The sequence below is a fragment of the Herpailurus yagouaroundi genome, unplaced genomic scaffold, assembly GCF_014898765.1.
Source record: "Herpailurus yagouaroundi ecotype Mexico unplaced genomic scaffold, PumYag 198, whole genome shotgun sequence".
Classification (NCBI taxonomy): domain Eukaryota; kingdom Metazoa; phylum Chordata; class Mammalia; order Carnivora; family Felidae; genus Herpailurus; species Herpailurus yagouaroundi.
In genome coordinates this window covers 27,705,738-27,731,351 of record NW_024412429.1, presented here as the reverse complement: position 1 = coordinate 27,731,351, position 25,614 = coordinate 27,705,738, and the positions used below count along the sequence as shown (strand labels likewise).

General features: G+C 41.2%; 1 long non-coding RNA gene across 1 annotated transcript; it reads left to right on the top strand.

The window, feature by feature from the left end:
- Positions 1 to 404: 404 nt before the first annotated feature.
- LOC121013396 (uncharacterized) lies at positions 405 to 22,915 on the top strand. The gene is made up of 3 exons (XR_005782681.1): positions 405 to 2,496; positions 21,489 to 21,492; positions 22,905 to 22,915. It is a non-coding gene; the product is annotated as an uncharacterized LOC121013396 (long non-coding RNA).
- Positions 22,916 to 25,614: the final 2,699 nt, after the last annotated feature.

The following is a 25,614-nucleotide window of genomic DNA, read 5'->3' as shown; positions in this document are numbered from 1 at the left end:
TCAAGGAAGACAGAGTTCCCTGATTTATTTAGGCAATCTCAAAGAATCCCATCATTTCGTATGCCATCCAGAGATCACAGCAAAATCCAGAAGGCATTTTTTCCAGTTCCACAAAACCCTCTCTTTGCCTTCAGGTTTTACTCATTAGACAACAATTCAAGTATAAACACAGATCAGCTATTTGTGTTTTTTTTTTTAACATTTATTTATTTTTGAGACCGAGAGACAGAGCATGAATGGGGGAGGGGCAGAGAGAGAGGGAGACACAGAATCGGAAGCAGGCTCCAGGCTCTGAGCCATCAGCCCAGAGCCCGACGCGGGGCTCGAACTCACGGACCGTGAGATCGTGACCTGAGCTGAAGTCGGACGCTCAACCGACTGAGCCACCCAGGCGCCCCCAGATCAGCTATTTGATCTTAAGCAGTGAATTGTTGGAACAGCAATGTATTTAAGAGTATTCTATACTTTTAAACTTTTTCTATTTTGGAAGTAGAATGGAAAGTCAGATGCTTTTCCTTTGTTTTCACAATAACCACAAAAAGAAACAGAACCACCGTGATATACTGCTTCTCTGAGGTTTACTTCCCCTTTGTGAACCCATGAGGACTACAAAATTAACTTGGTGGGGGTGAGGGCCATGGGGTGGGGTAGGGAGGAAGCTTCAGAGAAGCAGAGTGTCAAATCCATGATTATAACATGTTTACATGTAGCAACTTTTTATATAGCATAAAAATTCAAAGCCAGTCTCAATTTAGAATGTCACGTCCCAGAATATGTTAGTTGTTTGGAAATCAGAATTCATTCTCCCATAGACTCTCTCTCATGAGATCCAAGGCTAGTTTAGGAAAATAAATTTACCCCGTACTATGTGCAAACACTGCTCTGAGACTAGGACTCATTATAGGTTCGAAGAGTGAAAAAGTGAGAAAACGTGCATAGCTCTTTACCTACAATTTTGTAAGAGGGTTTTAGCCCTTTCCCATCATCTATTCTGTAGCCTACCCCGAGGCCCATATTGGTCTCAGCTCACCTTGATACTTCCCAGAGGTATTTGCTGTTGTCAAGAGGACATCGCCGGAGACAAATAATCTCTAACAAATAGGACTTCAGGTCACAATGACGTCCGTCTTCTCCAGGAGTGGAGAGGAAAGGGAAATAATTAGGGACCCTCGGTAGATGAGTGGTCCCTTCCCTGTTTGGCCCCTCACACACTTCCAGTGTCTGGGCTTCTGCCTCTCTCCCTCTCTTCCTTCACTCCATCTCTCCCAAGGTCTCTGAAAGACCAAGGTCAAGACAGCCTTTGTGGCAAAAACAGTCATGACCATGTCTTTACTGATCTAAGCAGAATAAGATTTTGCACGTCACTTTCAGTTGCCTGTATTTACTGCCCAAAGTGTGTTACCCTACGACTGAGATGTACTCTCTTTTTCTAATATTTTGGTAAAGTGTGCATCATGAAAATACCTAGAAAATTCAAAGTGTTTAGGAATTCCTGACAGCCAAGTAGACCACACGCATCATCAGATTTCTCCTTGCCATGAGGACATAGGTTTGATGGAGGGCCAGCGTCTCGCCTAGCTCTTGCCTCTCCTGATTAGCTTCTAAAAATGCTTAGGCTGCTTCCTTACACCGTGTTGCCATCTCTCCCCTTATGATTATTTTCTAGCCTCCTCCATCAATATACAACTAGGGCACTTTCTACTATCTTTACGCTATGTAATGACCAAGGCAGATGCTAACCTATATTATGGCTCAGATTAAATTATTTTCAAACATGACAGAATATTAACATAATTCAAAAGCACCTTTAAATGGAAACTTCTTGGTACAGTGTCACCAGGCTTTTAGTTCTTGTTGTTTCAAGGTTTATACAGAGCCCGTTGAGACCATCAAGTAGCCTTCACTGCAAGAACGTAATGCAATTATATGACAGAGATCCCTGACTTTCCCCAAATACATCACAGGGCTGCTTCTGCAAGAAGGTTTTCTTTCTCAGAAAAGAAAATCCATTTGTGTCCGCCCCATCAGACTAAGCAGAGTGAAGACCTTAGTTTGGAGCCGGTAACAATTGCAAGAGGTTACAGACGACAGGGAGGAGGTGACATTTGTTGAATGCCACCGTGACCGGAGACCTGAACCTACATTACCCTTTAGCTCTCATGATAACCTTGTCAAACAGGTTCTGTTTTCCTCATTTTTTTCAGATGAGGACACAGACCCAGAGAGGTTGAGATATTTGCCCAAGATCACCAGTAAATGGCAACGTTGGTTGCAAAAGAGGTGTTCCTGAATTCAAAGGCCATGCTCTGTCTACAATACAATGCTCTAAGGACACAGAGTGAATACATGAGTGTTGCCAGGAATTAAACAGTGAAAATGAGTTGAAAGTATTTAATCGATGTCCCATATCTGCAATCCTAGGAGGATTTTTTCAAATAGGGTTTTAAAAATGTGTTCGTTCATAGAAAGATCACACATAATATAATGTTTTGGGGTGTTTGAAAATAAAATAAGGTCTGAACTTTAGTCTTAAAGCAGACCCTCAGTGGTAATTTAGAAAACTTGCCAAATTAGCCGGAAGTGATGGAATACTACTATTCGGGGCCAGCTGTTCTGCAGGTATGCATGGCAGTCTGTGTCCGGAAGGACACGCACGATTGGTAAACTTTTCTCAATTGCCGTTTAATCACTCAGAATCAAGTGCCCTGTAGCCAACAGTGCCTCTTGACTTGCTTCCCTGGGAAGTAGATGGCAGTAAAAGTCATCATCGAAGTTTGAGAATATGCAGAATCCGTTCTAACCGTTTTTCACTGCACTCTCTGAAAAGGAAGCGACAGGTAGGACAAGATTGTTTAAAGATCCAGGTACTGAGGGCATCAGGTCAATATCCACCATGTGCCATATGCCTCAATATTTCTACATACTCTGCAGACAAGGAAACAGACGTAAGGAAAATCCAACATATGACATTAAGCGGGTGACAGAACTTGGATATGCATGGGTACCACTTAGGTGATCCTGGTGACATTTAGTGTGGCCTTAGAAAAAGCAAGAGACTCTCTTTAAGCACTTTTTATTGGGAAAAGGAGCTTGTTATGGGGCAAGATTTAATGAAATCAGTAAAGAACTCATAATTATGCTTCATCAAAAAAAAAAAAACTATGTTCATTCATAGTGGAACAATCTAGCAAATGGTCTCTCTCCTTTTATGAGATCCTCTTCCTCTGCTTATAATGTTTATATTTGATGTGGAAGTAACTAAAATTTTAATACAGAGTTTTGGACTAGAACACCATTTAGATTTCCAAAATACAATCATTGCTTCAGGGAAAACAGACCAAAAAAAAAAAAAAATTATCCCGGGGGATAATTTATGAGAAGCTCAGTTGAGAACAATATTCAATTTCCTTGTTAACAATGGCACCTCTTACTAATTGAGGAAAATGCAATACAATACCACTAGCACCATATAAAACCTTTCCCCTGTATCTTTGTGTAATAATGCGTGAGGGTTCCAGGGAGGAGAGACTAGCTGACCATCTTAGTAACAAAATTACAGTCAGCTACTGGTGCATCCCATCCAGGTATGGTCCTTCCAGCTTGTCAACCACCAAGAATTGCTGCGTATTATTAGTTCCTATCCTAAAGTTTTTAGTGGTTGTTGTCTAGTATCTTTTGACTTTGCTCTTAGGTGGTTCTCAAACTTTGGCCCACATCAGGATCACCTGGAGGGCTTGTTAAAACCCAGGTCGTTGGGCCCATGCCCACGGTTTCAGATTCAGTAGGTCTGGAAATTTCCATTTCTAATAAGTCCCCAGGTGAGGTCAGTGCTGCTGGTCTGGGGACCACATTTTGAGAACTGGCTTGAAAAAATTTCCAACTACTGCCTATGAGATCAGCCTGACTTATCAAGCTCTATAGAAACATCGAACTGAATCTTGGGCAGACACCTTGGGATTGGATTCTCTACAGCATTCCTACTCAATCTTCCCAGTTTCTAGGTTTATTATGCCAACAATTAGGTTTTTTTTTTTTTTTACAAGCTAGAAGACAATGAATGTATAAGTTCAATGAAACAGTGAATTCTGTGTAAGCTTCTCGTCTTTGTATTTAGAAACACTGGTTATGGATGATCATTTGTATGATGTTGACCCTTTGACTTGTACTGAGGTGATTTTAAATTTCAATATGTAGTGTTTGAGTTTCTTCTGTCATTACAGTTTTAATGAGACGTTTCCATCTCAACTCCATCACAACTTTGGCTCCTGGCTTCCAGAAGTTTTGAGTAGTTGCTTGCTTGCCAGTAGGTTTCTCTCTCTCATTAGTCACCCAAATATCAACACTTCAAAATGGTATTACACTATTAGATGTAGCTTCATCTTAACTGTCTGGTGTAAATTAATATTTTAATTCTTATGTACCTGTGAAGAGTCTACCAAGTGGCTTCATGGAAATTTGCAAACTGAACAACTCCCTTTTGAGCAGTACATGTGCCTGTTTGAAGGACTTTTTGGTAAGTGTGTTTGTGTTCATACCTGCACAGTGGAGACCGTACTCATTATCTCATCTTCCAGTGATGGGAGAAATGTACACGGGCATCAGCAGGCTTTGGGAATACAGTGAAATTATGTTAAATATAGGTGGGGCCTATGTTTCTTAACACCTCGTCTGATTAGTTCACTTTGGAAATTCTTTTTCCACCAAAAAAAGAATAATCAGGGAATAATTCAAGAGAGAAAAATTAAGTACCTTAAAATTATCATCCATGTATAAATTATATTAATTATATCATTCTTATTGATTTCATATTCTCTAAAGCCTTCTGCTTAAATACGCTGACATCATTTAAATTACTTTAGACTGTTGTATGAATAGAAATGACTATATTTACGAGAGTTAGTGAGATCAGAAAGCATATCAAAGGGTTGATGGTATTAAGGAGTCAAGTTCTTGCCTCTGTGGATGGAAATAATTGTTTCAGTTCACGTTTGTTTTCCATAATCTGTTTTGGAAACTCTGTGTGCATTTAGTTCTTTTAATAGTCATTGGTTTTCAAATTAAATTTAAAATATTAATCTCTAGGAATAATTTAGTTCCAACTTATTTTACCAACTGGTGCCAAAAAAGGGAGCGGGGAGGAAGCTAAAAGCCAACCTTTTGAACTACCACACAAAATGTTTTCTCTTCAAGCTAGGGAATCTCAAGCCCTGACATTACCAGCCACAACAGTCATCCAGGGCTACCTCATGGTCATGTGCAGGCTACTTTGCATTCCTCCCATGGAAGTTCTTCCATCTGTATTTTGTTGGAAGTGGTTCTCTGTAATAAAAATCGGTTCCCTGCTGAATAGGCGAAAATGGACAAGGATTAGTGCTTTTGATATTGTGGGTTTCACTTCAGTTGAAGCCATGTGATAGGATATCCAGGTATGGCATGATAGGGGCAGGAGCAGGTGCCCAGAGGGAACAGCTGCTTTCTGTTATTTTTGCTTGTTAATATGTTTTCAACGGGTGGGTGGGGGTGGCTAAGAAGAAGACATTTATTGCCCTAATCATGCCAAAAGACTATTATTCGAGATTATTTTCCTGCTTTTCTAAGAGAAAATAAATTACATTATAAACAGTTTCCCTGTTATGATTTCCCACGCTAAATAAAGCCAGTGGGTGGTAAGGGTTCTTTTATCCCTTCTTATATTATGCCAAAGAATCGACTTGTTTTCATTAAAAATTATAAACAAATGAAGCTTGGTATAGCCATAATGATTTGAGTCAGTATACCATTTTATCTATAAAATGCAGAATTCATCCTCGCAATCCCATTCACCAGGAGCCTTGAAGCATTTTGTTTACTCCAAAGGACTTGTCTAGAAGTACAGTTTTTATTTTGCCTTCTTAGTTTGGTCATATTTATTAAAAGACACACACACACACACACACACACACGCACACACACACAACTGAGACTACCCTCCTTTATATGTTGATAAACTGTTTGATTTGATAGAATATGTCTGTTCATTGTTTATCAGGTCCCTGTAAGCAAGCTTGCAAGTGTATTTTGTGTACATTTTATCGGAGGTGAAAATGAAAATTCTAAAGAGAAAATATTTTAAAAGATATTGTATTTATGTTGCTTGTGTTGTAGAATAAAAATTCAAATGCATTAAAAAAAATATGTGGAACAATTTTCTTATCTAAAAAACCTATCAAAATAATTTGTGTAAATATCTTATGTTTACAGAATACTACCACAAGAACCAGGTTTCTTTTTCCATGGCATTTCATAACTGAAGAGGCCCCTTCCAGTTCCATAACACAGACAAGGTCACTGTTGACAATCTGGTACATACCTAGAAAGTATATCTGAAGAGATACATATATATTACATATATTTTTTCTTCTCTAAAATAAATTCATATTATCAGTAGATATTGATGGAATTTGTCCACTACAAAAATCACTACCTTTTGTTCATAACAAATCCCTCAATAGGTATATGATTATTAGAAGGTAATACTGAAAAGAAAATACAGCCCCTTTAATGTCATGGTCTTATTAAATTGCAGCTTTAAAACTGTTTCAGGGGCGCCTGGGTGGCTCAGTCGGTTGAGCACCCGACTTCAGCTCAGGTCATGATCTCGCAGTTGACCAGTTCGAGCCCCGCGTCGGGCTCTGTGCTGACAGCTCAGAGCCTGGCACCTGCTTCAGATTCTGTGTCTCCCGCTCTCTCTGCCCCTTCCCCACTCATGCTCTCTGTCTCTCAAAAATGAATAAACATTAAAAAATTTTTTTCTAAACTGTTTCAAAAGCCTACAACAGTATAACCCTAGGAATCATCATGCCCAAATCATGGAAAACTGGCCAATAGAGGGGCAAAAGAAGTACAAGTTGCCAAAGAGACAAAATCTGTGCACGTGACCTTAAACCATGATTCTATCGTTCTATCATACACTCTGGTAATCTGACAGTTGCACTACTAAGTCACCAGGCACTTCCCTCTTATGGATGAAATAAAACTAAAGTAGATACTAACATACTTTACACAAGGACATCACAAACATAAGTGACCAACTGTGTTCACGGATGGAGAAGAACAGCCGAGGTGGCCTTGGCTTTAGCCAGCAAAGCAGAATTCACATCTCGAGCTTTGCCTCTTCCTGGGAGTGGGATAAAGTCCCACTCAAGTGGGACAACACTTAAGTACCGAGCTCAAGGTTCCCACTCTGGGAAATGAATATAAACTCTAACCTCGGGGTTGCTTCAAGAGAACACAAAAGCCCCAGTGCTGCAGTGCTCTGTACATGCTAACAATTAATAAACACAGTACTGCTATGTGCTGGGGTGGGGGGGAACCATCTCATCAACGGCCCCACTATTTTGCAAGAGAATTTATACTTGAGACCTCGTGCGTACCTATCCTTGACATTCATAGCCATACATGCACTATAATACAGAAAGCTAAGCATTTTGTGGCAATGTTGTATGAGGTGGTTGGCCGCTCAGATGCGTCTCTCTTTTTAAAAAAATTTTTTTTTAAATGTTTATTTATTTTTGAGACAGAGAGAGACAGAGCATGAACGGGGGAGGGTCAGAGAGAGAGAGGGAGACACAGAATCCGAAACAGGCTCCAGGCTCTGAGCTGTCAGCACAGAGCCCGACGTGGGGCTCGAACCCACAAACCACGAGATCATGACCTGAGCTGAAGTCAGACGCTTAACCGACTGAGCCACCCAGGCGCCCTGGATGCATCTCTCTTTAACCGAACGTTGGGAAATAAATTCTACGTCAATGGCCAGTTCTTCTATTGTTAATGTCTAGTAACGAATATGATACATGCATAAATTTATAGATGTTTCTGTAAAAGTAGAGACTTGATATGCTTCAACTCTTTGGCTCATGATCAAAACTTGCATAATTTAGCTTTGATAACTCTTTCATCTCACTCATTAGAAAGTTCACTTTCCCATCTGGCCTAAAGGTAGGTTCAATAAACAAGTGAAAATAAAATTGAAGCATAATGCAATATTGTGGCTTTCACATCCTGACCGACATTCCTATTATCTCAAGCCTTTGAAAGAATATTCTAAGCATGCTTTTTATCTCTTCCTTGTTTGCTTTTATTTATAGATTCCTAGTTATGGCATTGAGTCATCAGTGCCCTAAGCCTGCCCTGCTGACTTAACCTGGTTGCCCAAGATGTTTTGTTGCCCACGAAACAAACTGTCTGGCTTAATGACCTCATGCACACTGGAGAGAGTAACAGCATAATTAAATCCCAGAGAAGTTTATAAGCAATTTCTAAATCATCTCTTAAAAAAAAAAGCGGGGGGCTATTTCAACAAAAGGGATCGAATTCACAACAGTTTAGATCTGGGAACTCAAATAATTGAACTTCAGTTGACACTGACATGGTTTCCTAGTCATCTTTATAGCAGGATACTAATTATTTGCTATATTGAACTACTGTAACAGACAAGTAAATGTAAATGACAAGAGGAAGTAACAGCATTCTCTGCCAGTGTCTCTTGCAGAGAATAACCTTCAGGAAGATAAATTAGAAGGTAAATGCTTTGATGCAGAAGACTCCATTAGAACTCAACTTGAAAAAAAATGAGTATTCAAGCTAATTTACCAATTATAAAGGAGAAGATGCTGTTGGCTATATTATAGTTAAAAATTCAATATTGCATCAAATCAGTTACGGATAACCCAATGGGTTTTCCAATACAACGATGGGTTATAAAAGTCACGCTATTCTAAAAGCCTGGAACAGATTTGCTTTTCAAGTGGGAGGAATATATATTACAGACCTGTCAGATAAAAACCATTTGGAAATGGAGTACTTGGGAAACTGAGCATCGTTCTAAGCCCTACCAACTGAAAACACTGGCAGTGTGCACCTTCGTACAAATTTAGGGAGTTAAATTTTACATCATTAAATTGGTAAATTTAACTAGCTCTGGGTGGCTCAGTCGGTTAAGCGATCGACTCTTGCTTTCAGCTCAGGTCATGATCTCCCTGTTTGTGGGTTCAAGCCCCGCATCGGGCTCCACACTGATGGTGCAGAGCCTGCTTGGGATTTTGTCTCCCTCTCTCTCTGCCCCTCCCCTGCTCGTTCTCTCTCTCTCTCTCTCTCTCTCTCTCAAATAAATAAACATTGAAAAAAAATTAACTAGTTCTTATTCCTATGGCTGGGGTGGGGAGGGAAGCCTGTAAAAACTTTGGGGATTAGAGCATGGCATAGAGATAAGAACATATCCTCTCAGCAGGTCTCAGCCCCCTGCTATGTGTGGCTGGGGGCTGGGGGCAGAGGAGCTGCTCTGTCCCATCTCCACACACCCCTCTGAGCATACCTGTGAACACCTCCTTCCCTCTCACGCCACTCCAAGGAGTCCAGTTGTTCTGGTAAGTAAGGATTCCTGTGTGCACCCTATGATTATGTTAACTTCTTGCCATTCGAGTCCTTCAATTCCAAGAAGTTAACATAATCATAGGATGCACACAGGACTCCTTACTTACCAGAACAACTGGGATTGTGTCTTTCAGGAACTGCTGATTGCCCAACATTTGGGAATGGGCACAGATCTGGATTTATGGGAACAGATCTCTGATCCAAAGATCATAGATGAATGCTACCAGGCTACCTTTCTTCCGTACAAGTTTTCCTCAAAAGCATTAAGTAGAGTCCTGTGACTAAAACCGTATTTGAGATATTAATCTATGTTCTTTTCTCCCAGTATCTTCCCTATTCCTTTCTTTCTGTTCAAGTAGAAACTTGGCCAGGGATTCATTGTTTCAAGGGAGGTATACAATGGGGCAGAATGACAATGAACTTCCTGTGACATTCTCTGGCTCTTGTATTCCCAAAGCGTAAGCCATACACATACACATACATACACATGTGTGTCTACAGACATGGTGGTGGGTTTTTTTTTTTTTTAATGAGGGAAGAGTGCCATAGAAAGAGAGAGTGTAGACAAACTCTCTAGGGTAGAAACATAAGGGGAAAGAATTCCTTTGTCTTGGAGTTGAAGTGAATTCCCAGGGCTATCAGAAAGAGAGAGAAGAGGTCCCACAGCAGAAAGGCTGCAGGTCAGGGAGGAGTCTTGCAATGACAAGACTGTAAGAACCCAGACAAGACACGCCTGCATGGTGTTCCTTGGCTGCAGGTTGACCAGCTAACCTGGGGAAAAGTCCCAATCCTTGCACGGGGTAGCAGAAAGATCTCCACACCTCGTGGTGTGGAAGCAGCACAGCAAGCAGTCACGTGACAGAATGGAAGCTCAGAATACTTCTTCATGGGGTCAGAGAAAAATAAAGAAAATCACAATTTGATACATGCAGTTGCAGGCTGAGATTTAAACCTGCTTTTGTAGTGAATAATCTAAAAATCAAGGTATGTGTAGTTTTGTAAGGCAATGGAATAGTGGGAGGGGGATGTAAACAGTTGCCCCTACAAACGCAAAGCTATTTCCAAGGAAGGGCCAACTGAGCTGACAATTGACGAGACCCCCCCCCAAGTTCAATACCAATGGCCCTCAATGTCAAGAAGTTGTCTGCCCCCTTTGGAAGCAAGTCCGCCTCATAAGATCATTTTCCATCAGGCTCCCAAACTCCCCTTGGATGTTTGAGCTGTTTTGACAAAGTGCAATTTCATTCCTCCCAACGGGCAGGGCTTCAGTTGCTACAGCTAAACCCAATGTCCTCTACCTGATTCTATAGCCTTTCCCCTGCTGGTTTCTGGGTGAACTTAAGTACCTCACCCCCTCTTCTGCCAGCGGCTGCAATAGTCCCACTTCATGTTTTACCTAACCAGCAAAAGACACCACCTGTTCCATGTGGATTATAGACAAGTGCAGGCTTAGAACTAGCTTCGTTACGTAATCGTGATAAGAAATGTAACAGGACAACCATTGACAGAGTGACTTCAATCTCTATCAAAAACACATCTCCCCCACCTACAGCCAGTCCTCCTACCCAGGGCCCTTATGCCCCCGAAGTAGCTCAGCTACCCTAGATAGTCACAAGCTGTAATGTCTATAAGACCCATTTGACTGAGTGTTGAACTTGCAGGTGTCCAGGCCTTGCCTCAAAAACTGCGACCCGGAGAGAAAGATGGAGCTGGGCTCAGGAATCTGCATCGCGACAAGCTTCCCAAAGTACTGTGATGCAACCGGGGGATCACTCTTTGAAAACTATTCTAAGAAGCTCAGTCTTCTTCTAAGACCCTTATTCGAAGAATCTGGTTCTAAGAATCTGATGTATAATCAACCTGACCTAAAATTAAAAGCTGCAAGTCTGGTCTCTAAATACAAGAGTTGTGGGGCGCCTGGGTGGCTCAGTCGGTTGAGCGGCCCACTTCGGCCCAGGTCATGATCTCGCAGTCCGTGGGTTCGAGCCCCGCGTCGGGCTCTGTGCTGACAGCTCGGAGCCTGGAGCCTGTTTCAGATTCTGTGTCTCCCTCTCTCTCTGACCCTCCCCTGTTCATGCTCTGTCTCTCTCTGTCTCAAAAATAAATAAACATTAAAAAAATAATAATAAATAAATACATACATACATACATACATACATACATACAAGAGTTGAGGCGGAAGCCCAGAAATACTGCAGTTGTTCAAGACTCCATCTTCCAGGGACCTTCACTTCACTTTAGGTTATTTTGAGAGAGAAAGAGCATGCACGCAAGTAGGGGAGGGGCAGCGAGCAAGGGGGAGAGAATTCCAAGCAGTCTCCGCACGGCGTCCGTCACAGGGCTCTGTTCCACAAGCCTTGAGACCATGGCCTGAGCCGAAATCAAGAATCAGATACTTAACCAACTGAGCCACCCAAGCGCCCCAATAGCTTCGCTTTAGGTCAGAGGTTTGTAACTTGAGACTCACAAAGAATTAAGGGGTCTGTGAACAAGGAAGGGAAAAGTTACGCCCTTATTTTCACTGACCTCTGACTGAAATTTAACGTGTCCTTCCATTTTGAACACAGGCATAAAACCGCCATGATAACCGCAAGCCTCCAGAGGTCACGGATCTTTCCCGATTGCAGACCCCTCAAAATTCCCATACTTGGGAAGCACTAAAGCTGCTATTCGATCTCGTCATTGAATGTGTTAATGGAGAAGAATACATGTGTATTACGGTTTCAAAGTTGAATATTTTGATACCTACATTGGTTTTGTTTTCTTTGTAATAAAGTGCATCTTACCACATGCATTCAAAGGTGTTTAAAATATCTTCAATTATCCTGAAAAAGGATTCACAGACTTCCCCCAAAGTGCAAGAGTCTGTGCCATAATAATCAGTTAAAGAAATTCTGTCCAGGCTTATCATAAGGGAAGATGGCTGTAAATCTGGGGTAAACTCATCAAAGGTTTGGGACAAAAGCATTTTTTCTCTCGTGTCACCTTATATTCTAGTCCTAGAATCAGCACTGTTTTGTCAGCAAATGACATCTGAGTCTCATTCCTTCCTCAGCCACGTGACAGGCTGGTAAAGTGATTGCCAATGTCCCTTAAAACAAAAAATTCCATTTTTCTGACCAAAAATTCTAACAGCAAGACAGTTCCTATAAATTCTCACAAAGGCTCCTGCTTTGGAGGCATTCAAATGAGGACAGTACAACAGATTTTCTTTTCCTACTAAGAAATGACTCCCTGCTCTAGAGTAAAGCTTACTAAAAATACAGTTCTGTATGTATTCATGAATTTTATACACTTCTTTAAAATTCCAATTGATTTGAATTTTTAAAGCACTGCAGGAGAAAACAGAGTGGCCTAAAACTCTCTACTCGCATTGTGCAAAATGGAAAAATGCAATGTTCTTATGTCAGGATTGGCCCTTTAAATTAAAAAAAAACCGAAACAAAAAACTAGTTTCATGTAAATTTTAAAACCTGTTTTGAATTGGTAATGTTTCAAAACTAAAAACAGAGCCAACAATGTTTAAAGATTAAATGGGTAAAATAGCACATCAAAAGAATTAACTTTAAGCTGTTATTTAGGGGCATCTGGGTGGCTCAGTCGGTTAAGCATCCAGCTTCGGCTCAGGTCATGATCTCACAGCTAGTGAGTTCGAGCCCCGTGTCAGACTCCATGCTGACAGCTTGGAGCCTACTTAGGCTTCTCTCTCTCCCTCTCTCTCTCTACTCCTCCCCAGCTCACGTGTTGGCATTAGCTCTCTCTCAAAAACAAATATTTTTTTTTAAGTTATAAAAAAATTCTTATTTAGATTCAGCTTCCTATAAATGAATATACCAACACTCCAGATGTCTGGAATGAATCTGACTACTAAATACTAAAGTCATATTTATTCTAAAATATTCAAGAACTAATATTGGCAATGATTTGACTAAGGAAATCTGATGGATAAGTGGTCAAAGTCATTTATTAATACAATCTCACATTATCAGCCAGCAGACTATGAAATAAATTGAGGCGAATTTTACGTATAACACCTACAATGGAGCAACTAGACTATTTAATCATTTCTTCATTGTTTTCATTTTTAAAATTAATTTAGAGATGACTAAAGTAACCATTTTACTAAAGAAAGGCACGACTGAGAGGGTGGGCTTTTCAAAGAAACAGGAGTGTCTGAGAATCCACATTTAATATGCCATAGAGGGGCGCCTGGGTGGCGCAGTCGGTTAAGCGTCCGACTTCAGCCAGATCACGATCTCGCGTTCCGTGAGTTCGAGTCCCGCGTCAGGCTCTGGGCTGATGGCTCAGAGCCTGGAGCCTGTTTCCGATTCTGTGTCTCCCTCTCTCTCTGCTCCTCCCCCGTTCATGCTCTGTCTCTCTCTGTCCCAAAAATAAATAAACGTTGAAAAAATAATAATAATAATAATATGTCATAGAAAAAGTATTTCCCCTCGGAATGGAGCATCAGATTGTAGAAAACCCGAATAGACTCCAAGTCCTACCCTCGCTCTCTCAAGACTCAGAACCGTGCTAAACAATTTACATACAACTGTCCCCAGAAACCCTCCATAGGGTAAGAGTCTCAGATACATTTTACAGACGGGGAAAGCAAAGGCTCCAAGAAGTGAAATGGGAAATTCCTGAAGGTCACATGACTAGCAACTGGCAGAACCCGGATTCAAACTGAAATCAGTCTGACCACAGAGCTGTGTTTTCTCCATTAGAACATGATACCTTGAGGTAAATACGTAAATGAAATTAACAGCCTGGATGAAACTTTGCCCAGTGCAACATCTCCAACCTCAGTCAGTTAAAATCACCCTCAAACTTAAATTCCAACATTTTTTCTTAATCAGAACTCTCAAAATAATTGTGTTACATTAGCCCTCACAGTGAGAGTCAGGCTGGTATCGTGACCATGGAAAATGCAGACTAAATTCATCTGCTGTAGGAATAAGTAGCATGAAACTCAACTGATGGCTATATCCAACTCAACAATCTAGCATTCTGCCAAAGGATATCTTGAGAGAGCTAATACTCATGACAAACTTAAAGGGCATTTGAAATACCATTTTTAGAATTTCTAATTTTATGCCTGCATTAGGTTATGCTGTTGAGAAGCCACACATTCAAACCAAATCATCTCAGCTTCCCGTAGAAATGCTTCCACGAATTAAGATTTAATGTTACGTCCTTGGCGTTTAAAGAAGGTCGGTGTAAAAATTGCCAAATTTGTCTTTCGTAAATCTATATTAATCGTAGGTGCCTATTACAACACTCATGTGTTTTCTTATATAAGAAACCATGAGGCCAGTTCTTCCAGAATTCAAAGCCAAGGTCCTTGATAATAATTATTTGATCTTTATACCAGATACTAACTTACCTATTTTTGCCATAGCTTCCAGGAAACTCAGAGCTTCAGTCAGGCTGAAGAAGAGCGTTGAGGACTGAGAGGTACGCAAGCCACAAGCACCGTGCCACTTCCTGCGTCTCTTGACTCTCCTTATTCACTCATCACAACAATTAGACTAGGAAAATTCAGTTCATGTCATCTAATGGGAGGAAAGTGCACGGAGATCACTTTCCTAAGGCGGCTCGGCTAGAAAACAGTCAGCATTGAAGCCCAGGTCTGAGTCAAAGTTCAAGTCTTCCACCAGGTGGAAAGAAATTTCACCCCCTAGAAGCACCCACTCCCTTGCATTTTAGTTTTCTATTGTTTTTATTCATGAACAACCTAAAAACTTTTTTGTGAGTTATATATAAGTCACGTGTAAATAAAATATCCCCTCAGGAAAAACGCTGACCTAACTAACACTGTGATATAACCAGGATAAACAGGTTACAGGTTCTCTTAGCCACACAAGACGCACAGAGTTTCAGGTCCTTCCTAGCCAGATACTGATCAGTGGCAAAACTCAGTGGTATAACCCACGGAATCTGAATAGAGTAGCCCTCAATCCCACTTAGGTCCCTGAACATCCATGGGGACAGGGAGGAACTATGGTTTACCAAGTCTCTCTTTAGATCACGTTCTCGTCTAAAGAGTTGAGAGTGAGAATGGGAACAGAAAGATGGCAGAGTAGTAGGACCGTGAGCTCACCTCATCCCATGAATACACTGAGCGGTCAGCTACATATATGCACCTAACTCTAAAAACGCCAAGAAGACCAGCCAAATAGACCTTCCACAGTTGATCAACTGTAGAGAGAAGGCTACATTGGAAAGGGTAGGAGGGGTGGAGACATGGTCTGGTCTGGAACCAAACCCACAGTGAGACTAACCACAAACAAAAGGAGCTCCACCAGCATCAAGAAGTGAGATCAGACCCCATACCAGGCACCCCAGCACTGGAGATTCTCACTGAGAAGAGGAGTCCCCATGACACCTGACTTTGAAAATCAGTGGGCTTACTCTGGGAGAGCCAGAGGGCAATAGGAAACTGAGTACCCACCCTTACGAGCCCACATACTAAGTAATGTGGCCAGAGACTCAGCACAGAAGCAGCAGTTTTGAAAAGTGCCTGGGGGGTGTACCTCAAGGAGATTTCCCCAGGAACAGAAATGCTGGCAGGGGCCCTTTCTCTTCCCCTCTCCCAGCCTGGATAGCCGGAGGCTTGTGGGAGCCAATGCTAACACCCCCCACCTATCTTACTAGCACCTCATGCCCCATCTCCACAGTCCCCTGCCCACTTCATGCAACCTGCTGGCCTTGGCAGGTACCCCTTCAAAGCAGCTCCTGCTTGGGGCACCTGGGGGGCTCAGTAGGTTAAGCGTTGACTCTTAATTTTGGCTGTCATGATCTCGCAGTAATGAGATCGAGCCCTGCATCAGGCTCCATACCAAGCGTGGAGCATGCTTGGGATTCTCTCTCTCTCTCTCTCTCTCTCTCTCTCTCTCTCTCTCAAAATAAACATACATTTCAAAAATAACAACAACAAAGCAGCTCCTGCTCTGCCATACCCTATAAGCAGCCTGGCCAAAACCCGCACCACTCCAAAGTGACTTCTACCCTGGGGAGAGGGGCAGATAACCCCACACACCGGTGACGCCCACAGCTCCAACAGCCCAGACCCTTAGCTAGCTGCCCAGGGAGCAAGCCCTGACATTCTGTGCACCCACAACTCTGGCAGAGAAGCTAGTTGCAAACACCAAGGATGACTGTTGGTCCCACTCACCAAGGAGCCCCCTGGTGGCCTCAGACAGGCCTCGCCACAGCAGGGGAACCAAACCGTACCCGGTGTGCTCACAGCAGGCAAAGTGGGTCACTGCACCCAGCTGGGCAGAAAGCAGTTGGGATTCAGCCACGGAAGCAGCCCATGCAGAGGACACCCCCAAAGCACATGGTCCGGGGACCAGGGCGGATTGCACTACAGGACACTGCAGGATCTCTTGTATCCAAGGCCACCACTTTCAAGACCGGGAGATATGGCTGACCTACCTAACATACAGAAACGAACACAGAGAGGTAGACAAAATGAGAAGACAGAAGACTATGTCGCAAATGAAAGAACAAGACAAAAATCACAAAGAGCTAAATGAAATAAACAATATGCTTGATAAGGCATTCAGAGTTAAAAATATATATATATATAATAAAAATATTATATATATAATTTTAAAAAAGAATTCAAAGTAATAGTCATAAAGATACTCCCTGGACTTAACAAAAGAGCAGATGAACTCAATGAGTACTCCAACAAAGAACTCAAAACATGAGTGGCCCTGGGTGGCTCAGCTGGTTAAGCATCTGACTTTGGCTCAGGTCATGATCTCACAGCTCATGAGTTCAAGCCCCATGATGGGCTCTGTGCTGACAGCTCAGAGCCTGGAGCCTGCTTCAGATTCTGTGTTTAACTCTGTTTCTGCCCCTCTCCTGCTCATGCTCATGCTCTTGCTCACTCTCTCTAATAAATAAACATTAAAAAAAATTTTGTAAAGAAACTGAAAATATGAAAAACAAGTCAGAGATGAAAAACTCAGTAACTGAAATTCTAAAATACACTAAAGGGAATCAACAGCAAATTAGAGGATATAGAAGAATGAATCAGTGATCTGGAAAATAGGGTAATGGAAAGCAACCAAACTGAAGAGAAAAAAAAAAGAATTAAAATGAGAATTAAAAAAAAATGAAACCATAAAATTCCTATAAGAAAACATAGGCAGTAATCTCTTGGGCATCATCCTTAGCAATGTACTTATGGATAGATCTCTTCAGGCAAGGGAAATAAAAGCAAAATAAACTATTGGGACTACACTGAAGTAAAAAGTTTTTGAACAGCAAAAGAAACTATCAACAAAACTAAAACCTAGTGAATGGGAGAAGATATTTGCAACTGGCGTATCCAAGAAGAGGGTTAATATCCAAAATATGTAAATGTATACAACTCAACACCAAAAAACAATCCAATTAAAAAACAGGCAGAAGACCTGAATCCTTCCAAAGAAGACATACAGATGGCAAACAGATACACAAAAAAAGATGTTCAACATCACTAATGGTCAGAAAAATGCAAATCAAAACCACAATGAGATCTCACCTCACTCCAGTCAGAAGGGTGTCAAAAAGGCAAAAAATAACAAGTATTGACAAGGATGTGGGAAAAAGGGAAATTTTGTGCACTGTTGCTGGGAACATAAACCAATTTACATTGGTGCAGCCACTGTGGAACATAGTATGGAGGCTCCGCAAAAAATTTAAAATAGAAATATCATATGATCCAGTAATTTCACCACTGGGTATTTATCCAGGGAATACAAAAACACTAATTTGAAAAGATATGAGCACCCCTAGACTTGTTGCAAAATTATTTACAGTATCCAAGATATGGAAACAACCCAAATGTCCATAAATGAATGGATGGATAAAGAAGATTTGGTATTGGGGTGCCTGGGTGGCTCAGTCAGTTGGGCATCTGACTTCAGCTCAGGCCATGATCTCACAGCTTGTGGGCTCAAGCCCCACATCAGTCTCTGTGCTGACAGCTCAGCACCTGGAGCCTGCCTTGGATTTTGTGTCTCCCTCTTCCTCTGCCCCTGCCATGCTTGTGTTCTCTCTCTCTCTCAAAAATAAATAAATAAACTTCAAAGAAGAAGAAGAAGAAGAAGAAGAAGAAGAAGAAGAAGAAGATGATTTAGTATACATATACAATGGAATATTATACAGCCATAAAAAAGAACGAGGCCTTTTGATCTGTGACAACATGAATGGACCTAGAGGGTATAATGCTAAGTGAAATTAGACAGAGAAAGACAAATACCATATCATTTAAGTTATATGTAGAATCTAAAAAACAAAACAAAGGCAAAAAAATAGACTCTTAAATACAGAGAACATACTGGTGGTTGCCAGAGAGGGGGTGGGGGAGGGGATGGGTGAAGTAGACAAAGGGTATTAAGAGGTACAAACTTCCAGTTGTAAAATAAGTCAGAGAGATGTAAAGTACAATATAGGAAACATAGTGCATAATATTGTAATAATGTTGTATAACAGATGGTGGCTACACTTACTGTAGTGAACACTGAGTAATGTAGGTATAGATTGTCAAATCAATACGTTATATACCTGAAACTAACATAGCATTGTATGTTAATTACACTTCAATTAAAAAAAAAAAACAAGGACTTGAGACCAAGAAGAGGATTTTGACCAAAGAGCTCTCAGAGTTAAATTTCTAAGTTTATAATTCTCCTTTAATAATAGAAATAGCATTTCTTATCATCATAGTAGCTAACATTGAGAACTTATTAAGTGCACAGCATTTTACATGGATTATTTCATACAGACCTCGGGACAGTTTTGATCTAGTCGTTATCCATATTTTACAGAAGAGAACCTGAAGCTTCAAGAAATTATCTAACTCATCGAAAGCCATTTCTGTTTAAATAGAAGTGGAATTCAAAGCAATCTGGCCCCAGAACTTACACCTTTTAGTGCTGGTCTATTGGCCTGTTCAAAAACTCATCAGAGCAAAATAACCCAAAAAGTTATAAAGCTTATCAAATAACTGTACCCAAGTAGCACTTATATGTATGTTTAATGTTAATCTAGAATAGGTAAAATTCAATGAGATATAGTAATTGAACATTTAATTCTCAGAATAGCACTAGAGAGTCCAAATATCTTTCAAAACAGCAACAAATTAAAGTTGTCTATTTGTCTATTTTATGCTCAGACCTCAAATCTAATTTTATTTTTTTTAATCTTTTTATTTTTGAGAGAGAGAGAGACAGACAGACAGACAGAGTGTGAGCAGGGGAGGAACAGAGAGAGAAGGAGACACAGAATCCCAAGCAGGCTCCAGGCTCCGAGCTGTCAGCGCAGAGCCCAACATGGGGCTCAAACCCACAGACTGCGAGATCATGACCTGAGCCAAAATCGGTCGCTCAACCAACTGAGCCGCCCGGGTGCCGCTCAAATCGAATTTGAAAAAAATGAGTTATTGCTATACACTAAATGTTTGTTTCCCCCCAAAAATGCATATGCTGAAATCTAATCCCCAATGTGATGGTATTAGGAGGTGGGGGGAGGGTCTTTCAGAGGTGACTAGGTTATGAGGGTAGAGCCCGCATGAATAGGATTAGTGCCCTGTGACAGAGACCCCAACAGCTCCCTTCTTGTGAGAACACAAGATGTCCATCTATGAACCAGGACGTGCCTTCTCACCAGACACTGAATCTGCCAGTTCCTGATCTTGGACTTTCTAGCCTCCGGAGCTGTGAGAAATAAATTTCTGGGGTTCATAAGCCACAGAGTCGATGGCATTTTGTCCTAGCAGCCCAAACAGACTGAGACAGTTATCTTCTAGGATTACACGTGCGTTGCTTTCGATCCAGCTACCGTGGTGATCTAGAACTTCTCTATTATCAATAAACTCCCCTTCCTCGCCAGTTTTTTCGGGGCAACTCCCTCTACTTCCTTACCTTAAATAAAAATGAGTTTTTCCCTGGTAATTCCACATTCCTTGAAACTTTGTAGGAGTCTGGCTGGAAGAAGTATAGGAAACCTCCAGGCTCCCACCCTGTTTACAGACCACCACTGTGACTCTTGTATCCATTTTGTTCTCCACTTTGTTTTTACCCACTTCGTTCTGGAGGCCACAGCCATCTTTTTTTCCTCCCCTCATTTGATATTTGTTCCATTTTCTGTCCTGGGATGACTGGACACGTGAACAGCAACTGAATTGTGATCTAATCCTCATGCTCCAGTCCATGGCAATGGAAGAATCCAGAGAACATTCCCCCAAGGTCGGGTTCAGTTCGGGTCATACTGTCTGATAGCCAGTCAGGCACAGTCTACCAGCCTCTCCACATGAAAGCAATTATTTGGATAAATTCTGTTGCCTGTGCCCAAATATGGACCCCCAATCTCAGGCAGGAATAAAGAACTGAAGTTTCCAACTGTATGCAGAAAATACCCTCAAATGTGAGGGGCGAATGATGCTGTCACCAACTACTACTGTTTTGCTAAACAGAAACATCTCAGACGGAAATTCCTACACCACTGCCAATTCCCAGCAGTTCAGGACTCTACTAGAATGCAGGTGATCTCCTGGCACAAAGAGAGGGTCTACCCTAGAAAGCAGAAACTACTTAAAAATCCCCTAACCTGCAGTGTCCCAACTTTAAGATGTTTTAATCCAACCTTCATATTCGTTTGAAAAAGTACACGCATACAATCGGATACAATCACATACAAACACATCAGAAATAATAGATCTTAAATTTTTAAGTTGATAGAATTAGTAGACATGTTAATTTTCTTCTATGTTTAATTTTCTATTCCTTGTGTACTGATTACTCTGAAAGGGGGGCGGGGAGGAGGTGGGGGAAATGTCTTTGAAAGGGAAAGACTTACTGTGCACAAATAAAAAGTCCACAAAAAGAAAAGAATAAAGCATCTTCAAGGCCTCCCTTATATTCATTTCCACTGCAACTGAACTTTCCTTTAACCCACACGTCCCAACAGTCTCTCCTGTACTCTCCCTAACTCCAGACTTTCCCCTCTCCATTAGTTTTCCATCTGCACTGAAACCAGAGGAATTTGTTTGTGTATCTTTTTCCCTCCTTTAAAATTTAAAGTCATGTATTTATCCGTTTGGTGTAGGCAGAACAGAGCTCTCATATGACTATCATTAGAATACAGTTAACATGTATACGGGTGGCACTGAGATCTCCACATAATTGTTTTTTCCCCTTTCCTGGCCTTTTGTTGCCAGGCTCTGGAAATTCACACGGCTCCTCCTTGGTCCCAATCTTCATTCTTTGATACTTAGAGAGACTATCATTCTCCATTCAATCACTAAGGTTCTGCTGAGCATACACCATGTGCTGAGCACCAGGATACAGCCTAGATACACAGCAGTGCACAAGAAAGACCCCCTCCTGCCTTCATGAAGCTCCCACTCACAGCTTCCGCTTTTCCAAAAATTCCTGCAAGCTGCCAACCTATCCACACGACTCCAGGTACACCTCATATACTGTGCATTCTTATAGCATTCTAAACAAAATTTCATTGTATAGATATCTAGGTTACATACAGTGAAATCTACCAGTTTTAAGTGTGAACTTTGGTAAGTGTGACAAATATAAAGCTGTGCAGCCAACGTATCAGTCAAGGTAGATGACACTTTCATTACCCGAACCATATCCTTAAGCGAGTCACCCCCCATCCAACCTGCCCTTTGGCAACCACTGCTTTGTTTTCTGTCTTTGTGGTATTTTTCCCCTAGAATTTCATATAAATATATGATGTATGATGCATATAGTATAATTTCATATAAACATATGATGTATGATGCATACAGTATATATTCTTTTGTATATGGCTTTTTATTTATTTTTTTAAAATGTTTGTTAGTTTTAAGAGAGGGAGAGAGAGCATGAGCTGGGGAGGGCCAGAGAGAACAGGGGACAGAGGATCCGAAGCAGGATCTGCACTGACAGCAGTGAGCCCAGTGTGGGGCTCAAACTCCCCAACTGTGAGATCATGACCTGAGCTGAAGGTGCACGCTTTAAACAACTGAGCCATCCAGGCACCCCAATGTTTTTTTATATCTTTGTCTATTTTTGAGAGAGAGAGAGCACATGACAGCAGAGTAAGGGCAGAGAGAGAGGGAGACAGAGGATCCAAGGTGAGCTCTGCACTGACAGCAGAAAGCCCAATGTGGGGCTCGAACTCACAAACCATGAGATCGTGACCTGAGCCAAAGTTGGATGTTTAACCAACTGAGCCACCCAGGGGCCCCTTATTTTTCTTTTTCTTAAAGTCACTTAATATGGTGAAAAACCAGCTTAATTTCCACTATATTAGTCTCCTGGGGCTGCCACAACAGAATACCATAGACTGAGTGGCTTAAACCACAGAAGTTTATTATCGCACCTTTCGGAGTCTGGAAGTCCAAGATCAAGGCACTAGCAGTGCCTCTCTTCCTGGCTTGCAGACATCCATGCTTTTCCCTAGTTCTCACACGGCCTTTCCTCTGAGCAGGTGCAAAGAGAAAGATCTCTAGTATCTCTTCCTCTTCTTAGAAGGACATCAATCCTATGGCATCAGGGCCACATCCTTATGACCTCACTTAACCTTATTCTCCAAAGACCCTATCTCCAACTACAGTTACATTGGGGGTTTGGGCTTCAACATAAGAATTTTGGAGGGGACATAATTCAGCCCATAGTAGTCATGATGTATTATTATTATTATTATTATTATTATTATTATTATCATCATCAGATATTGCTGGATTTAATTTGCTAAAATTTTGTTCAGGATTTTTACATCTGTATTCATGAGCCATCCTGGTAATGCAGTAATGCCTTTGATTTTGGTATCAAGGTGATGGTCGCCCCAAAGAATAAATTGTGAAGTCTATCTTTCTCTTCTAATTTTTAGAAGGCTTTTTGTAAAAACTGATGCTGTTTTTCTGAAAATGTTAAGTAGAATTCACCAATGAATTCAACTGGGACTAGAGTTTTCTTCTGTTTTTTAAAATTTTTTTTAAGATTTTTATTTTTAAGTAATCTTTACACCCAATATGGGGCTTGAACCCACAACACCAAGATCAAGAGTTGCCTGCTCCCCCAAAACGAGCCAGCCAGATGACCCTGGAGTTTTCTTTTGGGGAGGATTTTAAACTGTGAATTTAATTTCTTTAATAGATATAGCCTATCCAGGTTATCTATTTTTTTCTTTATATAACAGCTTTATTGAGCTGTAATTCACATACCATATTATTCACCCATTTAAAGTGTACAATTCATGGGGCGCCTGGGTGGCGCAGTCGGTTAAGCGTCCGACTTCAGCCAGGTCACGATCTCGCGGTCCGGGAGTTCGAGCCCCGCATCAGGCTCTGGGCTGATGGCTCGGAGCCTGGAGCCTGTTTCCGATTCTGTGTCTCCCTCTCTCTCTGCCCCTCGCCCGTTCATGCTCTGTCTCTCTCTGTCCCAAAAATAAATAAAAACGTTGAAAAAAAAAAAAAGAAACAAACTGATGGTTACCAGAGGGTAGGCAGTGGGGCGGGGAGGGGGCGGGTTTTGATATGGGGATGGGGATTAAGGAGTGTACTTGTCATTACTTCTTGGCCTTTTGGCTAAGATCAAGTGTAGAAGTGCACTTGTCATAAAGAGCACTGAGTAATGTGTGGAACTGGTGAATCACTATGTTGTATAGCTGAAACTAATATGACAGTTAACTAGAATTACAACTTAAAAAATAATGAATAACATAATACTACTAACAAAAGATACTTAATAGAAATGCTTGCTCAGTAAATGACAAAAATATCGCCAAGTAGCAAAGGATCTATACCACTTGCTGGGTGGTTAATTCAGGATTTGAAGCCCTGAACTTCGACTCCACGACCTAAGAATCCTCCAAATACTAGTATTCTGTAATTCAATGACTAAGGGATGAAGGGCGCCAATTTTAATTTAATACTAACTGCTTATTATAACAATCATAATAAATATCTATTTGCAGGGAGAACTACCAGCAGGTGTCTTTAAAATATGAGTAAAGTAGGGGATCCAGGTGGCTCAGTCAGTTAAGCACCCGATCCTTGATTTTGGCTCAGGTCATGATCTCACAGTTCATAAGTTCAAGCCCCACATCCGACTCTGTGCTGACAGTGCAGAGCCTACTTGGGATTCTCTCTCTCTCTCCCTCTCTCTCTCTCTCTGCCTTCCCCCCCTCACTCTCTTCTCTCTCAAAATAAATAAGTAAACTTAAAAAAAAATTTTTTTAAAGATAAAGAAATTCTTTAAAAAATACATGAAGTATAATATATAAAGGCAAGAAATTGAAATATGATTCAGCAAAATTTTGAGTTGTAAATATTGCTTAAGGAACTAGCCTCAAAATGAGAACGCAGATTAAACTTGGCATTTCAAACCCAATGTCTCCAAATTAAATCACCAGTATCCCAACCGTATGTCAAAAAATGGGACTGTTAAATAATGCACATTTCAATTCAAAGGCTTTCATCTGGATAAATTGAGCCACAAACTATTATTAATACTCTGCTCCTCCGTATTTCAACAGCAATACCCTAGGGTATACAAATATCTCTCTCAATCTCCTGGCCTAACTCTCGGAAAACTACACAGCACGTACCCTTAACCAAGAACAATATCTATACTTTTTATTGTTGAGAACATCAATCTCACTGCTCCCCCTAACCAAAAACAATCTAAGATTTTATTTACATATTTTAACAAACATCTGCCCCAAATATAAATCTGTCCCAAAAATAGTCTGCTCTTAGAGACATGTCACATAAAAGAAGTTTTCACCAGAGAACAAGTAGATGTTTTACTAACAGACTTTCCAGGATTAGAAAGCATGTTGGTAGAAAGGATGATGGCAATTGTTAGAAAGTATGATGTAAAGGATTTTTCCCTCACTCTAACACAGACTCATTGTGAGACACCGGACTGGTCACCCAGCTTCAGTTTCCTCCCTCTAAAGTAAAGGGGTTGGCCGGAACTGAAGCAATGGTCACTGGAAAACTTGATCCGAAAACGAGTCCCCTCCCCCACAAAGCTCCCGGATCAAATAAGATTAAGAAATGCTCCATCCTACAACAATGCACAGCGGGACACTTGCCAGTCTGACAGGCAAGGTGAGGTTCAGCCGAAACTGGAGCAGAGGTCACCACGGAATCTGGAATCGGAAAACAGCCTGCTGCTTCCAGGAAGGCAAATACGCTGA